The sequence below is a fragment of the Lathamus discolor genome, chromosome 1, assembly GCF_037157495.1.
Source record: "Lathamus discolor isolate bLatDis1 chromosome 1, bLatDis1.hap1, whole genome shotgun sequence".
Classification (NCBI taxonomy): domain Eukaryota; kingdom Metazoa; phylum Chordata; class Aves; order Psittaciformes; family Psittacidae; genus Lathamus; species Lathamus discolor.
In genome coordinates this window covers 156,849,568-156,862,993 of record NC_088884.1, presented here as the reverse complement: position 1 = coordinate 156,862,993, position 13,426 = coordinate 156,849,568, and the positions used below count along the sequence as shown (strand labels likewise).

Here is a 13,426-nt window from a genome sequence, read left to right as displayed (position 1 = left end):
AAGGGTGACTGTGTGTAGGATTAGGTACTGGCTTTCTTGGGCAATGCCCAATGCTTGGGAAGCAAAGGGAGTATTCCTACATACTGTCTTTGTTCCTATGCTTTCCTCAAGGCATCTATTTTTGGACTCTGTCAAGCGTTAAAGCACTGAGCTGCATGGCTGTCTGGTCTGAGCTACTGTAATCACTTCTATTTTCTTATCTGAAGTGTGACTTGGAAAGGGAGCCTATTCTGTGATGCCTATCTGCAATATAAGGTTTTGCATAGCCACTTTGGCTCCAGGCCTATCACCTGCAAATTTGTCCCTATCAGCTGTTAACTGAATGGGCATGCAGGCACTGTGGAGATGAAGACAAAGTGCCAGCTAGCTGTAAGAGCATGCTTTTGTCCTCTCTAGTTACTAAGAAGTACCTTAGCTGTCTGTTTGAATATAATAAAGCTTTATTTTATGATTTATTTTTTTAGTCTGAATTTTACGTAGCTTGAGTAGTGATTTTCAGAGTAATATGCAAATAGAAAAGTGTTCATTCCATATGGAGGGATTCCTGGAGCTAGAAAGGGAAGAATTGATCTCACTGGAGGTGTTTTGTATCTCCCACAATGTTGCATTACAGTTAACTGTCTGCAGATGTTTTCTCCTCTAAGTTGCAGGTCCCTTTTTCAGAGTTGGTGGTGTGAAATATCAAGTTGAATATCAAATTGGATATCAAGAGTTAGCATATTCTACAAGACAGACTGGGGGGAGACACCCTGGATTCACTTGTCCAGTTCTGAAGTTATTTGAATAAAACCCAGACACAGGTAAGGATTCATCTTTCTGAATCCATTTTATAATTGTTTTAAGAGAGATATGACTTTATCTCACACCAAAGCCAGTGCTCCAGGAATTTCCCAACCTGCAGTTTGTCTCATTACATGTTGAAAATATGTTACAGGGGTAGAGCCTGGAGATTTCCTGGTTCTGTGCAAAGCAGCCTTGCATCTTAGTTGGGCACCCAAGTCAAGGAGTGTTGCACTGATAGGCAGAGATTTCAGGTTGGTGTTGGCATTGAGCTCAGTGAACAAACAAGAAGCTGATTTATTGTGTTTTAGGAAGCGCTGAGGCATGTGCAATTAACACAGCTATAGCATTAACAGTGCTAACTCCCACTGGCATCTCGTCCTGCAACTGTATGGCAGTTTCTGAGCCAACAAGGCTTTAGGCTGTGATTCAAGCCATGATGACAGGGTCAGCTCAGGAAGGTAAACAAAGCAGTAGATTGCGTATTACTATATAATACACCCTCCTGCCCACCCCGCTCCCCCCCTTTCCATTAAGGTTGAATAACTGAGCTTTTCTGCAGCGTTATTTTCACTTTCATGCTTGTAACTGGAGTGCTAAATACTGCAGCTTTTTAGTACATTCAGTATTTCAGTATGGTTTAAAGTTCAGTTTCCTAGGTTTTCAAAGCATAATAAGAGGACAAATTTTATCCTGCAGTATCAGGTTGACATGCAAATTGTCTGCGTGATTAAACCTTTAGAGCTGTCAGGGGCACTAATGGAGTCACTGTTACTACGAACAGGCTCGTACCCTTTAAGTGGCGCCAGAAGTTTGCCAGTGGGTCTAAGGTGTGCATAATTTTAAGGAAAATCCATTTCACTACCTTTACATACACGATTAAATTATCATTAAGAATAGTTATTTTATAAAATGGTATTTATTGTCGGTTTTAGTATCTGTCAATACATTTTTATGCTGGTTCAGTCCATACAATGCTGCTTATTATGAGTTTATGCATTTTCATGTTGTATGGGTACATAACTTTGTATGGGAGTTTATTTGACCCATCTTAAAACTTTGCTGTAGTGATGGGATCTGAAAGGAAACACTGTGAATTTACTCAAACAAAACCAGATTATGTGACTTCCTCAAGTCAAATGGGAAGCTTGTTTGTGGCAGCCTCTTGTGTCAACTGTGACACAGCCAGCTACTTTCCCTGGCAGGCAAAGGCTCTTGAAACCGATAGAACTATTCAGGCAGAAATAAAGAGAAATAAAGACAAAAGCCATGAAAGGTGTCCTGGATACATTTTCTCTTGTGAATTGGCTTGATGACAAATAATTACTGCATCTGGTTACCTGAGTCCAAGATTAAGTTTATGCTTGCATTGCTGTTGTACCCTCTTGCGACTTCAACCACACGATTCTGTGACTATTTTTTCCCCCAAATGAATTTCAAAATGGTGTAGTGACTTCAAACCTAAGATGATAAAGGCCCATGAAGAGTGATGTCCTTTCTGTCAAACTAGTAATTTCCTTTCTGTCGTGCTCTAGAGCAATTTCATTTGATATGCTGCCGTTCTTGGGCTCTGATGTCTACCAGTGGCTAATGGGACCTGACAATGGAAGGTTATCAGCACTGAAGAAACAATTTCCTTGAAGTCTCTGCAGAGCAGCATACCTATGTGACAGGTTCCATCCTTGAGGAAACAGCTATCCTTGGAAACTGCCCTGCTACTCTCTCCAATCTCTGTGTGTCACTCAGCACCAGCTAATTGGAATGGTGGTACTGCATCCTCCTTATGTTTGCCCTGGCTTCATTAGCATGCACTGCTTTGAAGAAGGTGCAGGGCCTCTGGGGTGGTTCATGGGACTTCCAGATTTCAAAGTTCATTTGCTTCCCAGGTTTGACCTCAAAGGTCATCAAACGGGTGTTTGTTCTTGGGGCTGGTTGGCCTGGCTGAAGAGTATTCCTTCAGCTTTTTCAGGACATCTCCTACAGACATTGCTGCTGCTTCCACTAAGGTAGCAGCACTTACCTTTGCCACCTCTTATGCTGCCTTTCAGTCTTGATTTTCCTAAGTCTTTTATTGTATTATTTTAACAAAAGAAGGCATTTAAATAGTTATTTAAAACCCATGAGTGCAGAGCTCAATTACCTTCTCAATTGCTTTTTAATAAACAAGAACACAGTGTGAGCAGTACACATAACATTAATCAGGCAAACCATGTGCAAAATTAAAACCCATTAGGGGTTTTAAAAAGCCACTAGGACCTGAAACACAAAGTGCTGACCACAAATAAATTCGTTCTTTCAAAGCCATATATTTGTGCATGCGTGGGGCTTCAAATCATCTCTGCTTAGGATAATGTGACCAAATGGTAGAAGGGCTTTGCTTTGTAGATAAAGGATTCAAGGAAATAATTCAGGATCATGTGTTGCTTGAAATCCCATGGCACGCACTATAAAATGTGGTATTGCTGTTTTGCTAAAAGCAGTGGTGCTTCTGAAAGCAGCCATCACAATGAAACTGTGGTGCAAAATGAGGGGTGTTAAAGGCAGTGATATTAGGGCACACTGAGACAATGCTGCGATCTCTGACAAGGAAGTCACCAAGTTTTCAGGGAAGATTCTTCATTACCTCCAGGGACTTTGCCAACACCCGTGTGTTTCTGTTCTCTTTTCTCTCTTTTATTGTTTCGGAAACTGTTCTTTATCTTCTTTCTTTGTTTTTCTCACTGTCTGTTCATGCAGAACTCGGGATTGTAGGACTGGATGAGACCTCCTGTAGCACTACTTGCTGTCATGTGCAACAGTCTTTTTATGAACTATTAAACTCCACTTTGCAACTTGTTCATTGTTTTACCCTGCTACTGAAGGCAGAAAACTACTCCAGAAACTCCCTGCTCTGGCAAGGATTGCTGCCTTAATCTCACAGCTGCATTATGCTGGGAAAAGCTACTTTTTTTTTCTATGAATACTGGATAAACATTTAAAGTAGAATTTGTCAGCCTCTGTGAAAAGTTTTGCTCCTAATTTCTCTGTTGTAGTGACTATGGGATAAATAATATACTCCCTGTCACACCTCTGTCAGTGAACCTAGGGTGAAGTTTGCTTTACTTGCAGTGAGGGAGCACTGCTGACTTAGATGGGCTCATGCTCACCCTGATACCACCATAGAATCATAGAATCATCTGGGCTGGAAAAGACCTTTAAGATCATCGAGTCCAACCATTACCCCAGCACTGCCAAGGTCACCACTAAACTGAAGGCCTCATCTACATGTTCTTTTCATGGGCTGATGCCCAGCCGGTTTCCTGTGTGTCCCAATGCCTGGGCTTATCCTCTGTTAAGCCTGAGGTATCTGTTGCCCTAATCCTCACGTTGACTGAGATCTCTCTGGATTAAGTCCTGCTAGTCCTCATGTCAGCCACTCCTTAATTTGGTCTCCATAAATCTGCTCTGGGTACATTTCATGTCATCCTCTGGGCCTCGGATCAAGGTGCTGCACACTGTGTTCTGCACTGCGTACATGTCAAGCATTCGTTTTTACTGGTTGAGCCTGGCCATCCAGCCAAGTTTCACACCATCTGACAGGCCGGTGGCCCAGCTCAGGTTTTCTCAAAAAAAAACCCATTTTTGTGTCACTGTATAAATTAAAGTAGAAGAGAACTGAAAATTTATAAATCTTTTTGGCATAGATCCCACACTGAGCACTTGGAGATTTAAAAGCCCAGGATGCATAGGAAGGGCATACTAAAATATCCAGACAGGGATTATGGTATCTTAACGTTGTATCATAGAGCCATATTGTATTGTATGTACCTTATTCCCCTGTTGAGAGACTCTGTGCTATACTGCTTCAGTATTTAAAGAGTGGCTAGAAAGAAGATGGAGACTCCCATTTTACAATTAGTTGCATGAAAAAGATGAGGGGTGATGGCACACATTATTCCTGGGGAGATTCTAACTGGGTACAAGAGAAAATTTTTCACAGTGAGAACAATCAACCATTGGAATAATCTCCCCAGGGAAGTGGTTGTCCTGGGTTCAGCAGTAGCAGTCATTTTTCTCCTTCTTAGTAGCTGGTGCAGCGCTGTGTTTTGACTTTTGGCCTGGGAACAGAGCTGATAACATCGATGTTTTAGTCTGACCAAGGACTTTCTGAGCCTCATGCTCTGCTAGCGAGGAGGGAAAGCCAGGAGAAAGCAGAGAGAGGACACCTGACCCAAACTAGCCAGAGGGGTATTCCATACCACAGCACGTCATGCCCAGGATGTAACAGGGAGTTACCCGGAAGGGCTGGTAGACTGCAGGGTTGGACTAGGTATTGGTCGGTGCTCGGTCGAGTGGGGTTGCGTGAGTTACCAGTCGGCTGGTGCTGAGGTGTTGTATTCTCTTCCCTTGTTGTTTCCTTTATCATTATTATTATTATTGGTGGTAGCAGCAGTGATTTGTGTTATACCTGAGTTAGTAAACTGTTCTTATCTCAACCCGTGGGAGTTGCATTCTTTTCGATTCTCCTCTCCATCCCTCCGGGAGTAGGGGGAGGGCAAGAAGGGGGGGGAGTGAGAGAGCTATTGCGTGATTTATGGCTGACTTTGTTTAAACCATGACAGTGGTAGATTCTCCAACATTGGACACTTAATAGTCAGCTCTACAGGGTGCTGGGACATCTAGTCTAGGTAAAGCTTTGTCTGGAAAAGTTGGACCAAGATGATGCTGGAGGCCCCTTCTAACCCAGAATTCTATGATTTCATGTATGATGTGGCTGGATGTTCTAGGTGTGATTTTGGAGTTGTAGGCATCTGGGCCTGAAAGTCTTCCCATATTTACGAGTCACTGGAGAACCTGGATTTCACAGTCCATCTCTGCTTGCTATGGACCCTGGTCAGTATCAACACTGGTCGTGACACAAGATGGAAGTACTTGAATTTAGAAGTTGTTAACTCCCACAGATAAAAATTTCTGCTGTTAATGGTAGTTACTGATCCAGTGAGCTTTCCAGAGTTACTGCTGAGGTATTGCTCACTCTCATAATTGAAAGAGAGATTACTTAACAGCTGTATTTGCTTATGTTCTGATTGTTTTCTTTGTTGGTATTTGCTTCTGAATTTGTGCAGCTTGCTGGTCGGGATTCCAGGGGGATAGCATGTACTCCTTTTCCAAGGACAATGAAATCAGGAGCTGAGTACCAGTACACTGATGCACGAGGCTTGGATGTACAGACACAGGTCAGCAGGAATGGGAACATGTCAGAAAGTGGACCACCAGGAGTTCAGGCTGTAGAGGCCATTGATAAGTGTGATGGACAATCTAGGTAGCCAGCAAATTAAACTTAGCAATTACAGAACCATGGCTTCAGGGTGGTGTTTCAGTCAGACATGCTCAGGCCAAAGGGTGTTGTTTGAGTAATACTGATTCCAAAGAAGTTCCGATAGTGAAGATAAAACCAGACAATTCACATGCACACATACAGAAATCATTTGCTGCAAATCATGAATCATAAAAGTGTCCAAATTCAGCCACAGTAAATGTCAAATGCATACATGCTTTCCATCTGGTCTGAATAAACAGCAAATGTCAGTCCCTTGTGATTAAGATCTCTAACATTACCTCAGATACTGCTTTGAGAACAGGACTCATTTTGAAAACCACAGATCACAGTGTGCTCCTCCAAAGAGCATGGTAAGATATGCAAAACTGCAGAGTCTGCCTGAAATCAAAGCTTCTCTTATGGTTTAAGGGACACCATGAACTTGAACTACAGTAACTGAAAGATAAAATGAACTAAAAAGCTTTCCAAGTTTTTCATGCCAGTGAGTTGTTTTTTTTTTCCACCTATCTTTATGTTTCTACTTTGGAGCTTTAAAATGTCTTATTTTTGCTCTTTTCATTGCTATGAGGAAAATCCAAACAAGTAGAGGAAAATTATGTTTTACATGGCTTTAGAGCTATGTAGAAAACAGTGAAAATTACTACAAATCTGTGTCAGTTCTAAGTTATTTTCGGCTTTATTGGTGAAGGAAGAGTTCCAAATCGCCATGTTTTATTATGTCATTTCAGATGTCCATTTGTTTGTTAATGTTTATCAACCATAATAAAGTGTTTCTTGTCAATGCTTTTAAAGTAATACTTTGGTGATCTGTAAGAAAAGTTAGGCTTGTAGGAAGACATTTCTTCTATTTTATCAGCTATAATTGGTGAGATAAACAAGTTTTCAGGCTTACAGTCCTTGCATTTGGTCTGATTTCATGTAATAAAACATATTACCTCTTCTTAGAAGCTTTTTCAGCACAGATTTTCTCAGCATGGTTGGATTTCCTCCAGAGCCATAGTAACAACTCACAAAGTTGCACTTTTTACAGTCACACAGTATTCAGTATGTGATTATGTATGAATTACTGAGATCTAGCTACACTCAGGACAAACTGGTATTACATATCCATTATAGACCCAGTAAATTAACTTTTTTAGCAATTTCATTTTTCCCTGGATTTTGGATTAGAATTATCTGTTTCACTCCGATACACTGAGAATTTTCTTGCTTTTAAAAGAAATTATTATGATAACTTTAGCAAGATTTTTGTTGTATTCTAGTAACTGATGTGGTGTCCTGATGGGCACATTTACAGGGAGCTTCAGAAGGTGTAAATGTGGTTTACATGTACTGTTTTCATCTGTTGGTATAGTTTTAATTGCCATTGGATTTTACTGACTCAATCTTGGTAAAAAAGGTTTCATAGTTTCATGAGGTTGACACATGTGTTACCCTGTTTAACAAAGAGGCAGTTGAGGAGTAGGGTAGATGAAATCTCATGCTTGGGACCAGGTTAAGAGAACAAGATGAGGCCTGTCTTTAACTGAGTTTTTACAGCGTCTGATTGGTGATTTTAACTCTCTTTTTCCTCTTCTGAAATTTAACTGGGCTAAACCAAGTTTGAAGTTAGAAATAGTCTTGGATTCTTGCCAGTTTTCAGTTGTATTAATGAGGGGCAGCTTAATCTGCTTTACTGCTGGGTGATAGAAGTTAACTTGAGGTAAGATGGTTTTAAATTGATTGTATTGACACTTACAAAGAAGAGTTTTTGATCTACAGCTCTCAAAGCCCTTTTCAAAGGTGTTATTGTGGACTTAGTTTTTCAAACTGATGGAGAAGGGGAGTGAGAAGCACAACAGAGAGAAGAGAAAAACAAAGGAAATGAAACAAAAAAAAAAGTTAATTTTTTTAATTTCAGTAAATGTTTTGGGAAAAGTTAATGATAGCAATTTTCACATTATTTCTTAAAATCTCTTCAAATCCTACTGGTTTTAAATCAACAGGAGACCGTCACTGAATTTAATGGCAAGAAGCTCAGGCATAATAGGAAGACACTGAACACAGAGCAATCTGACTGTCAGGTATAATTGACTCACTGGTACTATGCTGTTTCATAGGATAATGATGAGTGTGTAATTTACTGTGACTAAATGGAATAGATTGTACACTGACATGTGGTAGTGCAATTGGATCTGAATTACATATCAAATGATACATAACAAGGAAAATAACTCCACCACTGAATGAGGTACCCCACATCTTTGCAAACTGCCAGATGCACAGCTGCTAGATACCTTGTAAAGGGCTCTGTTTAATCCTACCACTTCACATGCAAGCTTTGAAACTGAAACAGAAAGAGCACAGTCCTAACCTGCAAGCTACACCTAAGCTTTGCACAGTAATTGGGGGAATAACATGGTAAAAAGCTGATGCTGATGGGGTGGGGATAAACCAGTTCTTTGCATGTTTGACAGCATGGCAGGGAAATGCAGAACTGGGAATGAGCAAGCAAAGGGAAAATTGAACCCAGCCAAGCATGGGGTGGTGATGAACATGAAAACAATGGTGGATTTAAGTTTGCTTGTTTTATTGACATTTGCTGCTTGTTTTTCTGACTGTTAGAATGTTCACAGAGTAAATGCTAGAGATCCTGGTGGTTCACATACAGACCTTTCCAAAACTGAATCCAGAATCAGCCTTTCAGAAGAGCTTGTAGGAATCCAGGGAGGAAGCCCAGAGGAAGGCAATTCAGTCACACGTTCAGAGATGACAGGATTGTTGTGTATTTGTGTAAATTCAGTTAAAGGTATTGAGAAAGCATATTTCTGGCAGCTCTGTGAAGCACAGGGACAGATGAATGTGGATATAGAAAGAGGTTTTCTGTGTAAAACTATAAACATGAAAATCCTTGGTGTTCTAGTAGCTAATTTACAAGGGTGATCCTATCCTCTTGGCTGATATACTGGGATTGTGTTTTACTTCCTACATCTTGAATTTAAGAGGCAGGATCTGTTACTGGCAGCTCAAACAATGCGTATCCTTATGAATACAGAGAAGGAGCTGTAAGACCAAATTCCTGCAGTGCCGCAGACCCAGGGCCAAGTGTGCCAACTTTAGGCACTGAAGCATGGGACACAGATGCTCAAATATGTTAGCTATATGCATAATTTCATCAGTGTAGTTTTCTAAAGGGAATAATTAGCTAAAATAGCAAAATACATTAATTTACACTTCCTCTGTCTCTTGAAATGTCTTTCGTATTATTAAGTCTGTTTATACAGAGTTGCACTGCCTCTATACTGTTTGACGGTAGCTTAGTTCAACTACTTCAAAACTCTATGGACATTTTAACAATTATAATAATCTGCTCTGATAAGTATATAGGTTTAAGCTAATCCACAATAATGAGGGTAAAGTCTCAGAAACGTCAGTCTTAATGCACTTTTAAGCTACAGGGATTCCTTTTGTGGTACTTAATGCTTTGTTTTACATAATGTATCTTTACTTTCCACACAAAAATCACATAAAGGCTTTTAAGGCTGCAAAGTCAGGTATTCTGAAGTTAGAAAATGCCAGAATTCATGTTGTCTGCGGAACTTTGATTTGCCTCCCCTTGCATTTGATTGCAAGGTAGTCATTAATGACGTGAGCCTATTTTGTGCACAGCAAGGATGGCAGTCACTTAATGAGCAGCTATTCAGTATTTTGATGCTTGATGTGGGACTCTGTGCCTTACTGTTTATTGTTCAAATCCTGCTCCAAACACAGACTTAGTAATTTTGGTATGGACTTTTCAGTGTAGGAACTGTGAGTTTCACAAACAGCATTCAATGCATTTGCTAACATCCTCATAAAGTATGGAGTGGTAACATTACAGCTCATTACTTTACATTGCAGCTACATTTTTAGCCTTAAAAACACAAGGTTAGAATTTAGGTTTTCAGCAAAACGCTGCACCCAGTTAATGGCCATCCCTGAAAAATGGGTTTTTAAGTGACTAATAGTCTGTGCAAAAGACAAAAATAGAATCCAGTCCTTCTGAGCAGCATACAAATGCCAGCAGCCACTTATTTCTTTTCTTCCTGCAGTCATTGCATTCACTTTCTGCAACAAAAGAGCCAGGATCCTCTGGGCAAGATCTGATTCATTGCACAATCCTGACTCATCTCCATGCCGTGGTCCATTCTGTGCACTGAGCAGCTATATACAGCTCTTATACCAACAAGCTGGATATGCTTCCTTAAAAATGATGGAAAAGAATGACAAACTCATCCCTGAGAGGCCTGGTTATCCAAGTATTTCCCTGCCTCTCTAACCTGATGTGGCTCCAGTGACTGCTTTGGACAACTGTGTGTCTGTGCTGGTGCTGAGTGTGTAGGTTAAATGGATTAAATCCTAAAACAGTTCATGAGGTGTGTGGGAGAAGAGTGCTGAGATGGGGAGAAGGAATTCTGGTTGCAAAAAGGCTTAGGGGAATTTACTGGTAGGAAAAGGAAGCCTGATTTACATCCAGAAGAAGGATGTGTCTTGCTGTTTCCCACCACTGATCCAGACTGCTGATAGTGTGATCCTCACCTGTGAAAGATAACAGAATGCCCTCCACCCTGAAAGGTTAAGAAGTGCACTGCACCATAATCAATGTACCACTTCCCTCCTTAAAAAGACCAAGATAAAATTAGTTCCTCTCTTCCTTTTCCTCATGGGTGACAGAGCAATGTGTATGTATGACAGTGTGTGTGAAGGTGCTAAATGTCTCTGCTGGGACTGTCGGTGAGTGCTCAGTGCATAAATAAGATAGTTCCTAGTGGTTTTCTCATGTCTGTGGTCGTTTGGATACTTTTGGAACTCTTCAAGTATGCAAGTGTGCTCTCTAACTCCCAGGTTTTGGAGCATGGTGCAGCAGTGTAGGTGGCACCATTAATATATTAAAGGTCTGCAAGTCTATCCTGAGACAGGGACATTTTGCATAAGCACCCATGTGTGGAGTGTAATAACAGCATGCTGTGGCAATAAGGGCCTGGTTCACGTCTGCTGCAACAGCTTTGCTCATGGTTGGGTGGCTGGGGCTGTTCCAGGTGGGACGTGCACTAGTATACAGAAGCACTGGTTGCATGAGCAGTGTCCTGTAAGGTGATCCCATGACCAGAAACCCTTAGGATACTGTCTTGGTGCTCCTGAGGGACCCTCAGCACCCTAGCAAGTACTCCTAGAGCTCAGTCTTGCAGACCATCAATGGCTTCAGGTCTCAGGGATCAGTCTGTCACTGGTGTAGGGCATTACAGGCCTACCAACACTGCTTCAGTGCCTGGAAGAATTCCTGTCCCTCCTGCATTTCAGTCAGACGGGATCACCCTTCACATTACCCATGCCAGGAGAAGAGATTGAGAACTCAGTGCCAGTACTGAGAAACAGAAGATCAAGTGTTTGATGGATTTTTGTGCCCTAGGATGGAGCACACTCACTGAATCTGTATGTGCAGTAAATGTGAAGAGCCTCTGGCACACAGGAGCTGAGAGTGACAGAACGTTCATGGACTTGAGCTCACAAGCTCCCATAAGTGTTTACAGAACATGTTTGCGCTGAGATTTTCAGAGGCTTGAGCTTGGCCCAGATTTGTGCAGTGACTCATAGGAGCAGTGAGAAGCATATCCCAGATGCAGACAGCTCCTCTGTTAGATTTTGAGGCTCTGCATCACACTTTTTACCAGAACAGTCTTGCGTTTCTTTTATTAAGATGAGCATTCTTCAATGTTTCATTCTCACTGACAGCTGAACCCATGTTTTAATAAACAAGGAAACAAAATACCCTTCAGGTCCTCAGCAGTCAGCCAGCACAGAATATCTCACTCAGTTAAGGTTAAAAGTTTTAATGTACTGACCATACTGATAACAAACCTGGTAATGAAAGTGTCATTAACTTAACTATGTGTGTGCACATGATCAGCCCAACAGGAGTTATGACAGGCAGTAACTTACAAGCTGCTAAATTAATGAGATCTTGTATCTTCTATTCTGCAGCTATATTCCTCAAATCAGTTTAGTGATGCAAAGCATTAGTTCTAGGTGAGTGAACACAACCCTGTATGTTTTAAATGAGAAATTTATTAATTATCATAAGAGAATTATTAATTATTGATTGATAATTATTAATTAGCCAAAACAAGATTGAACAAATGTGAAATAGGCGAGCCAAGCTCATAGCAAGCATTTAGAACAGGAGGGGATTCATCTCACACTATATGGCCTTCCAGGTTGTTCTGTTACAGCAGACAAGCGTAAATGTCTTAATTTCCACTGGATAGTTCTGTTCAGATAACACCTGTTCTCATTTCAGTAACCAAAAGGTGGCAGCATGTTGTCTACTTTCCCTTTCCATCCATCCTCCTAAATAACCTTACTTGCTCAGTTTGCCAGGAAGACCAGAACAATCGTGCTGACTAAGGAATGCTGATGAGATCTTATGTAAAATCAACTGTTTATCACCTTTAAATAGAAACAGGAATAGAACAAGGGCTGGTGGTTTTATTCTGTTGTTTCAATGGCAGCCTGATTGACTTTTGGAAATGTGAAGAAAGGTTACATCTCATCTCACTGGTGTAAATTCAGAAGGGAAACCTACCTGGAGAGCTTAACACTTATCAGTAATGATTGTTAAGAAGCCTGAGCGAGTAGTATGTGTGAGATACTATTGATCTGTCAGACTTAACTGAGTTTTGTTCCTTCTTAGGTACTTCCTGCTTTGGTAAATAGACAATAAGCCATTGGGCATCCAAAGGTAGGGCACATACTTTATGCAGTGCAAATACCAAGGTGAAAAGGACATGAAGTACCGCTTGAATTTTGCTGCACGAGTGCATCAGTTCAAAGGCTCCTGGAAGGGTGCCCAGAGATATTTCCCATGTTGGCTGGTAAAGAGATCTGAAGGTAGAGGAAGGCATTATGAAACATAACAGGCTCTCAGATCTGTAGGGGTACTGTATGCTTGTCACAATGCCACAAGTCCTCAGGAAACACAACTGCTATAGAACACTGGAGTGTGTGTCCTTAACAACTCAAAACACCCACATGCATATCAAACTGATTTGTGCTTCCTACACTGGCTTCCCATACTCATAGTCGGGGTCTCAGTCATGAGTTCCCAGCTGCTCCATGGCCTGGGAACTGTAAACACTGCTCTGGGATCTTGGCTGGACTTAACAGTACTGTCCCAAGGCACTATGAAGTTTTTTAGCACAAGGGTAAATAAAGCCTTTCAACTTGAGAGAGTTGACAACTTCACTTAGCCTCATTTGCCAGCTGGAGAATAGATACACAGAAAGGGTAAGAATGTGTATGATAATTACA

At 41.1% G+C, this 13,426-nt stretch overlaps 1 protein-coding gene across 9 annotated transcripts in view; it reads left to right on the top strand.

The window, feature by feature from the left end:
• The window catches only part of LOC136004336 (NELL2-interacting cell ontogeny regulator 1-like), a 35,915-nt gene that overhangs the window by 2,907 nt on the left and 19,582 nt on the right, over nt 1–13,426 (top strand). For 2 of the 9 annotated variants that reach the window (XM_065660777.1, XM_065660768.1), the window contains exons 2-4: nt 645–800; nt 5,886–5,996; nt 8,086–8,163. The exons of 2 other annotated variants lie outside the window; for them this stretch is intronic. The gene's annotated coding sequence lies outside the window, so the exon portion shown is untranslated. Of the gene's footprint in view, nt 1–644; nt 801–2,315; nt 2,548–5,494; nt 5,653–5,885; nt 5,997–6,049; nt 6,451–6,471; nt 6,582–8,085; nt 8,164–13,426 lie in introns of those variants that run through there. 5 more of the 9 variants (XM_065660794.1, XM_065660793.1, XM_065660817.1 and 2 more) reach the window with 5 other exon arrangements.